Below are 8406 nucleotides of genomic sequence, written 5' to 3'. Positions count from 1 at the left end.
TTCGGTCAGCTGAGCTTTGTGGGGAGGGGAGGCTATGTGCTAGGATGGGATGGTGGGATGCTGAAGTCTTGGAAGGCCTGGGAACCTAGGCCCCCAAGCCCTAACTGACATAACCTGGGGTTGTCCTGGTGCAGTGGTTATCAACCTTCCCAATGCCGTCACCCTTTCATAGTTCATGTTATGCTGACCCCCCAACCATAAAATTATTTTTGTTGCTACTTCTTAACTTATGAATCGGGCAACCCCTGTGAAAGGGTCGTTCAGCCCCCAAAAGGGTCGCAACCCACAGGTTGAGAACCACTGCCCTAGAAGGACTGCCTCTCCCCAACTTGGCTTTGATGTAAACTCCCAGGAGGGCTTGCTGTATAGCACTCTAAATATTTTGTAAATAAAACGTTTGTGGCCAAAAAAAAAAAAAGCTCAAACATGAGAAAACTGTGTGTTCTTAAATAGAGACAAAAACTAAAAAGGTGTGTACATATAACACACACACGTACACATATGTATATACACAGGTTTGAAATTTTCTAAGGAAAAAAATCAACATGTACGTCTCCCTGGGAAAGTTACTATATCTAAAGAATAAAGAGAACAACAATAACAAAAAGAACAGGAATCTTTAAAATATATTTAGTTCTGTTGTTGTGCATAAGGATATACACCAAGCAAAACTAGGTGACCCAGCACTGGGCACCCCATGGCCTTTTGTAAATCCCGGAATATGAACGATCAGCGCAACTGTGAAAGCACTTCCACTTGGACATCTGACTGAGGAAAGAGACCAGAAGCTCCCGAGCTCCTTGTTCTGAGTAGAGTGATGGGCTGACCTGCAGAGCTGGGGAGGCCTCTTATGTTCATGTCACAGTCAGTAGTGGGTGTCAGACAATCAGCCTCATTTGACCTGCCTAGACTCACTTCACAAATTGAGAAACTGAGTCCAGGGGCAACTGATGGAAAACGCAACGGAATGTCCTGTCACTAGTGACCTGCTGGAGACAAGTGTAAATAAAATCTCATCTGAGCCAGAGAGGTGACCTCCCTAGCTGCACGGGCAGGGTGGGCTCACGATGAGATGTAGACCCTCTGGAGAAACTGGGAAGGTTTATGGCCTACAAGCAAAAGAAGACTCGGCAGCCTGGTCACAATGTTAAAGGATCATCCCAAATGGTAATACACCCACCTCTGCCTTGTTGACATGGTGACGTTATGCAAGAATGGTTGTTAAAGTGAACAAAAAATGAGGATGATCACATGGAATCACAAACTGGAAGATGATCAACTACATCGTTACCAAATTACATCACTGCACAACTGACATCATTATATACCTGCCAAATCACAGCATACCTAACGGCCAAACCACTGAGAATCATGGCCCAGCCCGCTGACACCCAACCTGAAATCATCATGGGCAATGTTCACTCTCACTGCCCATCTTGGCATTCATTATTACCAGATGTATGCCTTTAATGGGCAAAATAGTTGATATAAATGTAAATTTTTGGATCATGAGATAGTTGTTAAGTGAAAAGTAGATGTGATGCAAAAGAATAGTGAAATTCTTTTGATGTCCTGGCTTCCTGTGCAGCAGAGCTGAGCAAGATGCTTACTGATCATTCTTTATCTCAACCATCCCATTACTGGGTCCTGGAGGCATCATTGCAAGTACTTAACAGGTAAGGCAACTAAGACTCAGGTATTGCTAGGGTAACACAATTCCAAGGTGGCCACAAGGACCTGCTCTGGGTCTGTTTGTCCTGGAGTTCCACTGTCTTAGATTATGCCCACTGAGCACAGAACACCAACAATGCCCACTACAGCAGTTTCAAAGGGTCTCTCATCGGCTGACCAAGGACCCAGGTGCAAGGAAGGGCCGGCCAGGAGGCAGTCAGGCCAGGATAGCAGATGTCACAATGTCAGACCAGCTGAAAAGTCAAGTGGTTCTACCTTTGCTGAAAAAGATGCAGGACAAGCTGAATCTCAACCTTCTGGGGAATGCAAGCAGGGGTTCAGGGTCAAGCAGGTGGCCCAGAGTACAATTCCAAAGGGTGCCTGGCACCTGAACTGGGATATGAAGGGCGCCACCCGCTGTCATCACATTGTGTAAAACAGAGAAACCCTGATATTCATCCCTGGGCTGCAGGATCCAACTATGCTAAGTTTAAGGGCCTTAGCATGAGAGCTTCCTCAGAATTCAGCAAATGTCACACCCCTGCCCACTCCATCCCCAGCCAAGGGCAATGGGAGCCCTCGTGTCCTTCTAAATGCACAGTCCCCTGCCCCAAAGCTCAGAAAAGTATGTTGTGACCACGGTGGGAGGCAAAGAAGACTCCAGCACCCTCTCTCGAAACCCCATGTCTGATGCCATCTGCTGAGCTGCAGAAGCTCAGAGGATGTAGGCTAGTGGTCCCTGAAGAAAAACACCCCTCTTCTTCCTCCAGCTCTTTGATCCAAGGACCCTGGGGAGAGATTGACCTAATGATCCAAGGTTGCCCATTCCTGGTCCCACATTGGGGAAAGGAGGGCTCCTAGTTGGAGGCAAGGAGCTGGAAGGGAATAGGAAAGAACAGTGAAGGAGTCTTTCCCTTCCCCCTTCCCCATGACCCTGGATCACAGGCTTCTTGGGTTCAGTGACTAGTTTGCCTCCTGGTAGGAATTTGAACCCCTTTTTCTATTGCCTCTATTATGATAGCAGAACCCTGGTGGAGTAATGGTTACAAGTTGGGCTGCTAACCACAAGGTCAGCAGTTCAAATCCACTAGCCGCTCCTTGGGAGAAAGATGAGGCTTTCTACTTCCTGTAAAGAGTTACTGTTTCAGATACCAAAAGGGGCAGTTCTACCCTGTGCTATAGGGTCACTGTGAGTTGTTGTCACCACGATGGCAACGAGTCTTGTTAATAAGATGGCACTGACTTATAGGTGGCACAGACCAGAGGTGGCTGCCAGGCACCCCACAATCCTCAGGGCAGCCCCTGTCACCAAGACCCACCTGCCCCAGTTGCCGAGGGTGGGTTGCGCTTGCCTTCTAAGGAGCATCGGCAGGCAGGTCCTCAAGAAGGTAGCAGGTAGTTATGTTGCGGACTTTCCCCAAACTTGGGTGTGTTGTCAGTCAGTCCAGATGTTCCAGCAGCATGCACAGATGACACACTAATAAGGGCCTCCCTTAAACGTGTGGGCTGGTCCCTAATAGATCTCATTAGTTCGTATTAAGAGGCAGGATGCGGAGCCCTGCAAACAATTCCCAGAGGCCCAACTCTGCTGACACATCTGGTTCTTATAAGCAAGGGGGTGGGGGTGGGGGTGGTATCCAGGTCTTAGCTTTAGTCTTTTGAGGGGGACCTAGCGCCTGCCTGTGTTAACGTCTTGGAGAGGAAATAAATAAATAAATATGCCAACCTCGGGGGAGAGGGGGCGGGAGAAACAGAGAGAGAGAGCACAAAAGATAAATTATTTATCCAACATTAATATTAAAGAAAATTGCAAAACACAGTCTCGTGTCACTGTGCTGTTGTTACAGCAATCACCTCGTTATAGCTTGTGGCAAAATGCTGTTGTCCTTAATATCAGGAGCACCGGGAGTATGCCAGCCGGGCTGCGTGAGTCTCCTCACTGTCCAGGACACCTAGCAGCTCGCCAACCAGCTCGGCATAGCCCAGCAGGGAAGGGTGCAGGGACATAGTGCTCGAAGAACCCTGGCTGGGGAGGACTCCTGGGCCTCAGTAAAAGCAGGGGGAGGGGGGCTTGAGCAAATTAAATGCACCCATAAGGGCAGGCGGGAGCTGGACAGAGCCCACTGCTAAATTTGTCCGGCATTTTTGTGAGCTGGTTATTGAACACAGGCTATAAAAGTGGACTCAGGGACAGTTCCTACTTCCCTTTATAGGTATGTGAGTAAATCTGAAAGTACTGAACCAGCCCCTATCCACAGCCACGCCTTTGTCACCAGCACCTTTGCTTTCTGCATGGGCACCTTTTAAATCCGGGGAACGGCTATGGCTTCTGCCTCCCGACTCACTGCCATGGCGCTGGTATAGATTCACTGTGAGCCTGTGGGACAGGGTAGAACTACCCCTGTGGGTTTCCAAGACTGTCACTCTTTGGAGGAGCAGAAAACCCTGACTCTCCCTCCTGCGATGAAGTCAGGCTAAGCAGGAATGCCAGGCACTTGTGCTGATGTCTCTATGGATTCTACCAAAGACAAGCTTAGAACAGATCTCATTACATAACTAGGGGGCTGTGCACGCAAGGCACCCTGGCAGTGAAGCAGGCTACACACTGGGCTGCTAACTGCAAGGTGAACAGTCTGATTTCGAGGGGAAAAGACAAGGCCGTCTGCTCGGGTGCAGGGCTGCTCAGAGTTAGAATTGCCAGAATGGCGGGTATATTACATATTAAATTACATACACTTACAATTCAATAACTCACTGCCATTGAGCCAATGCTGACTCATAGCCACCCCGTGGGTTTCTATGGAACTGTTTAAGGAGGCCGTAACTGTAACTGAGACTGTAACTGTTTAAGGCAGGGGTGTCAAACTGGTGGCCCGAGGGCCACATGCGGCCCCTGAGGTAATTTTTTGTGGCCTGCAATGCTCGGAAATAAAATGAAAATAGAAAAAAATTGTTATGAAGAAAATAGCGCTTAGGGGAGATCAAGGCAATACTGTACACACAATTCCCTTGTTACATCTTATTTCAGAGCATCGTGGGCCACAAAAAATTACTTCGGGGGCCGCATGAGGCCCGTGAGCCGCCAATTTGACACCCTGGTTTACAGGAATATCAAGCTCAGTCTTTCTTCCTGGGAGCAGCTGGTGGTTTCAAACTACCAACCCTGCGGATCACAGCCCAATGTGTAATCACTACACCACTGGGGCTCCTGCAATTCAGTAAAGATACTTCAAAACCAGTAACAGCTTACACGCATGAAAGTTGGTCCGCCTGAGCTCTTTCAGTACCTCCATCTATCATTTGGTTCTGGAGGTTATGTGGTGGTGTAGTGGGGTACGAATTAGGCTGCTAACCACAAGGTCAACAGTTCAAACCCACAAGTCACTCTAAGGGAGAAAGAGGCTTTCTACTCCTGTAAAGAGTTCCAGTCTCAGTTGCTATGATTCGGCAGTGAGTTTGGTTTGGAAGTTGTGTGGAGTCCCTGAGTGGAAACCAGAGAATCCCTGGTGGCACTGTGTTAAGCAAGCAGGTGCTAACAGAAAGGCCATTGGTTGATACCCACCAGCCGCTCCCGGAGAGAAAGCTGTGGCAGTCTGCTTGATTAAAAATGCAGGTTCGGAGACCTAGGCACTGGCTGTATGGGTCCTACCTAGCTGCACAGAGCTGGGACTGACTTGACAGCAATGGGTTTGATTTGGATTTAGTGTGTGGTACAGACAGTTCACATACTCAACAACCCCCCGAAAGGTGGGAGATCTGAATCAGTAAATGCTGCAAATTAGGGTTTTCCAATCCCCCCCACACACACCCCCCACACTGGCCTGATCCACACCCACAGGTAGCCGGTGCACACAGCCACCCCTGCAAAGGGGCTTTGCTTCCCATCACCTAGGCGTCCACGACTCTGAATTATGCCCACTCTTCATGGCGGCCATGCAGGCTCTGAGGTAAGTGAGAGGTTTAATAATCTGTATGTTGATCATTAAACGCAGTGAATCATTTATCCGCTCCAGCTTTTGGTCCAGCCCTGATGCCTTTGTTGAAACGTATGCTGTGCTGACAGGTGGCTGGCCGAGTGAGGACAGTTCTCAATAATGCATGAAGCCCCAAGTTGGGAGAAGGGTGGGCCTTTGGGAGCCAGGCCCACAGCAGACTGTTCTTTCATCTGGCACCCACCGGCGGCCCCCCAAGGGGCTGCCTCCTGCCACAAGCAAAGTGGCTCGCTGTGCACCGGTGTCCTTCTGCAGCAGGCAGCGCACTGTCAACGCAGTGCTGGACAAACACCCACTATGAGGTACTCCTGCAACACCTCCCCCACCACCAACACCCCGCACCCACCCCACTGCATGAATGTTGCAGGGTGGGGACAAGTGCCTGCGGGGTTGGGGGCTAACAAGTAGAAAATCACAACACCTCGAGGCGGGTGTGGCTGACAAGACCCTCATCCTCAAGAGACAGCCGGAAAGGGGCTGCCTGGGAGTCAGGAATGGCCTCAATGTCATCGAGTGCATTCGCAGTCACAGCAACTCCACAGGACAGGGCGGAACTCCCCCTGTGGGAGTCCCAGACTGCCACTCTTTATGGAAGTAGTAAGGCTCATCATTCTCCCTCAGAACAGCTGGTGGTTTCAAACTGCTGACTCTGAGATTAGCAGCTCAATGCTTAACGCTCTATGCCACCAGGGCTCCTACAGGCCCAAGGGCAGCCATCGTTTCCCATCTACCTCCAAAAGGCTGCTTTTAACAATGACCTTGGGGGATGGGGGTAGAGCAGGAACCCTGGTGTGACTCTCACCCAATGCAGCCCACCTGACAGTGAAGTTGGTCATCTCCAGTTGATTCTGTGCAGATTTCAAAAGAGCATCCAGAATAAGCCAAAAGACTACTGCCAAAAACCAACCAGTGAAACTGTGTGAATCACACAGGTCTCCTCCCATTGTGTATGGGGCCACCATGAGCCAGCAGCCACTAAAAAGAACAACATAAAACACAACAACAAGGGGACTAAAAGTGCGTGTATCCTATGAATCCAGACATTGGAAGAACTAGATGGTGCCCGGCTACTACGGCTGGCTGCTCTGAATGGGATTTCAAGAGAAGGTCCTGGGTAGAGTGGAGAAAAATATGGAAGAAGACTCAAAATGGTCACGAAGACCAGGCTTATTCGTCTCATAGAGTCTGGTGGAACCTCCAAGACCACATGACCTTTAGTCAAACTTCAGGCTTAGAACGGAATTCATCCCGTAGCTCAACTCTCAGCTACAGCTATACGGTGAATGGTTATACCAGGGACATATGCACTCCTTAGGACAACCAAGTCAATGAGATGGAAACGGCAGCTTTTGCCCAGAGATAACCCTGCGGAGGCAGGAAGGGATCAGAGAGAAGGACGGATGGAAATGGAAGCAAAGGGTCGAAGGGGAATGGATCACAGGGACTGCAATCCATGTCACTCAACAAGATGTCTACAAATCACTGAGTGGAAAACCAGTTTGCTCTGCAAATGTACGCCCAAATCACAGTGATAAGCTCTCTGCGGAGTTTTGAAAGGACATGCATGCATAAGCAGGGTCTCAGAGGGAATTGTGCCCTCACAGGCTGGGCGCCTGCATGGAAGGTCTGTCAACAGTCACCTCAAGAACCTGAGGGGTCGATTCTCACTTCCATGGGCCTCACGGGTGCAGAGCAGAGCTCTGTTGCCTCACGGGAAACAAGAGCTTTGTGGTGTCCTGGTGCGTGTGCGTGCACACACAGAAAACTAACAAGGAAGGGCCTCCCACAGGAAGTGGAGGCTAGAAAACTACTAAAAGACACAATCCCATCAATTGCCCACCCCCTCAGTCTCTACCTCTCTGATACCCCCACCACCACTACACACACACACACACACACACACACACCACCACTACACACACACACACACACACACACACACACACACACACACCATCCACACACACCATCAGAACTGAGACTCCAGGGAAACTTCAGCAAGCTTCTTAGTGGGCCCACAGAATTTGGGTCACTTCCTATAGTTCATTTTTCAGGCAGGAGAGGACTATTTATTGCACCTGGAAAACTACAGAGCAGCCATAGGCTTGGCGAGACCACACTCCAAAGTCCTGTAACCACCCTGCTTCCTGATGTCAACCCAATTGTTTTCCAACTGGATAATTATTAAATTGGAATGGAAAGCCCAGCTTCTGCTTAAGTATGCATGATTATTAGATGACAAGTCAATTGTGGATAACACGCAGATGTAAATGCAGCTAATAAGTCTTACTGTAATGATTAATCAATTTATGAATATATTACTTAAACTAGTAGCCCAGGTAGGGTATCTTAAACAAGTTACAGGGTACATCGAACAATTCAAAGAGCAGCTGCCAGATCAATAGCAAACCGTGAGGAAACTCAGGGAGATTGGTATACTTGGGGGTTGGGGGAGCTGTCTGTGAACAAAAAGGTCTTGAATAAGGAATATCTAGAACAATTTCCATATTGAAGACAAATGTACACTGCTTTAATATATGCTAGATCTTTTTTTATCCTTACCACGTTCTTTTTTTTTTAGTCATTTTATTAGGGGCTCATACAACTCTTATCACAATCCATACATACATCAATTGTGTTGAACCACATTTGTACATTCATTGTCCTCATCATTCTCAAAACATTTGCTCTCCACCTAAGCCCCTGGCAAAGCTCCTCATTTTTCCCCTCCCTCCCCCCTCCC

The 8406-nt window shown here is 48.7% G+C and overlaps 1 protein-coding gene across 1 annotated transcript in view; it reads right to left on the bottom strand.

Moving 5' to 3' along the window:
- Window positions 1-8406, bottom strand: part of WWOX (WW domain containing oxidoreductase) — a 975529-nt gene that overhangs the window by 641074 nt on the left and 326049 nt on the right. The window lies entirely within an intron of this gene.

Source organism: Echinops telfairi, unplaced genomic scaffold (assembly GCF_000313985.2).
Source record: "Echinops telfairi isolate 266 unplaced genomic scaffold, ASM31398v2 ScPeMD7_2291;HRSCAF=2852, whole genome shotgun sequence".
Taxonomy (NCBI): Eukaryota; Metazoa; Chordata; class Mammalia; order Afrosoricida; family Tenrecidae; genus Echinops; species Echinops telfairi.
This window is presented reverse-complemented; position numbering and strand designations above follow the sequence as displayed.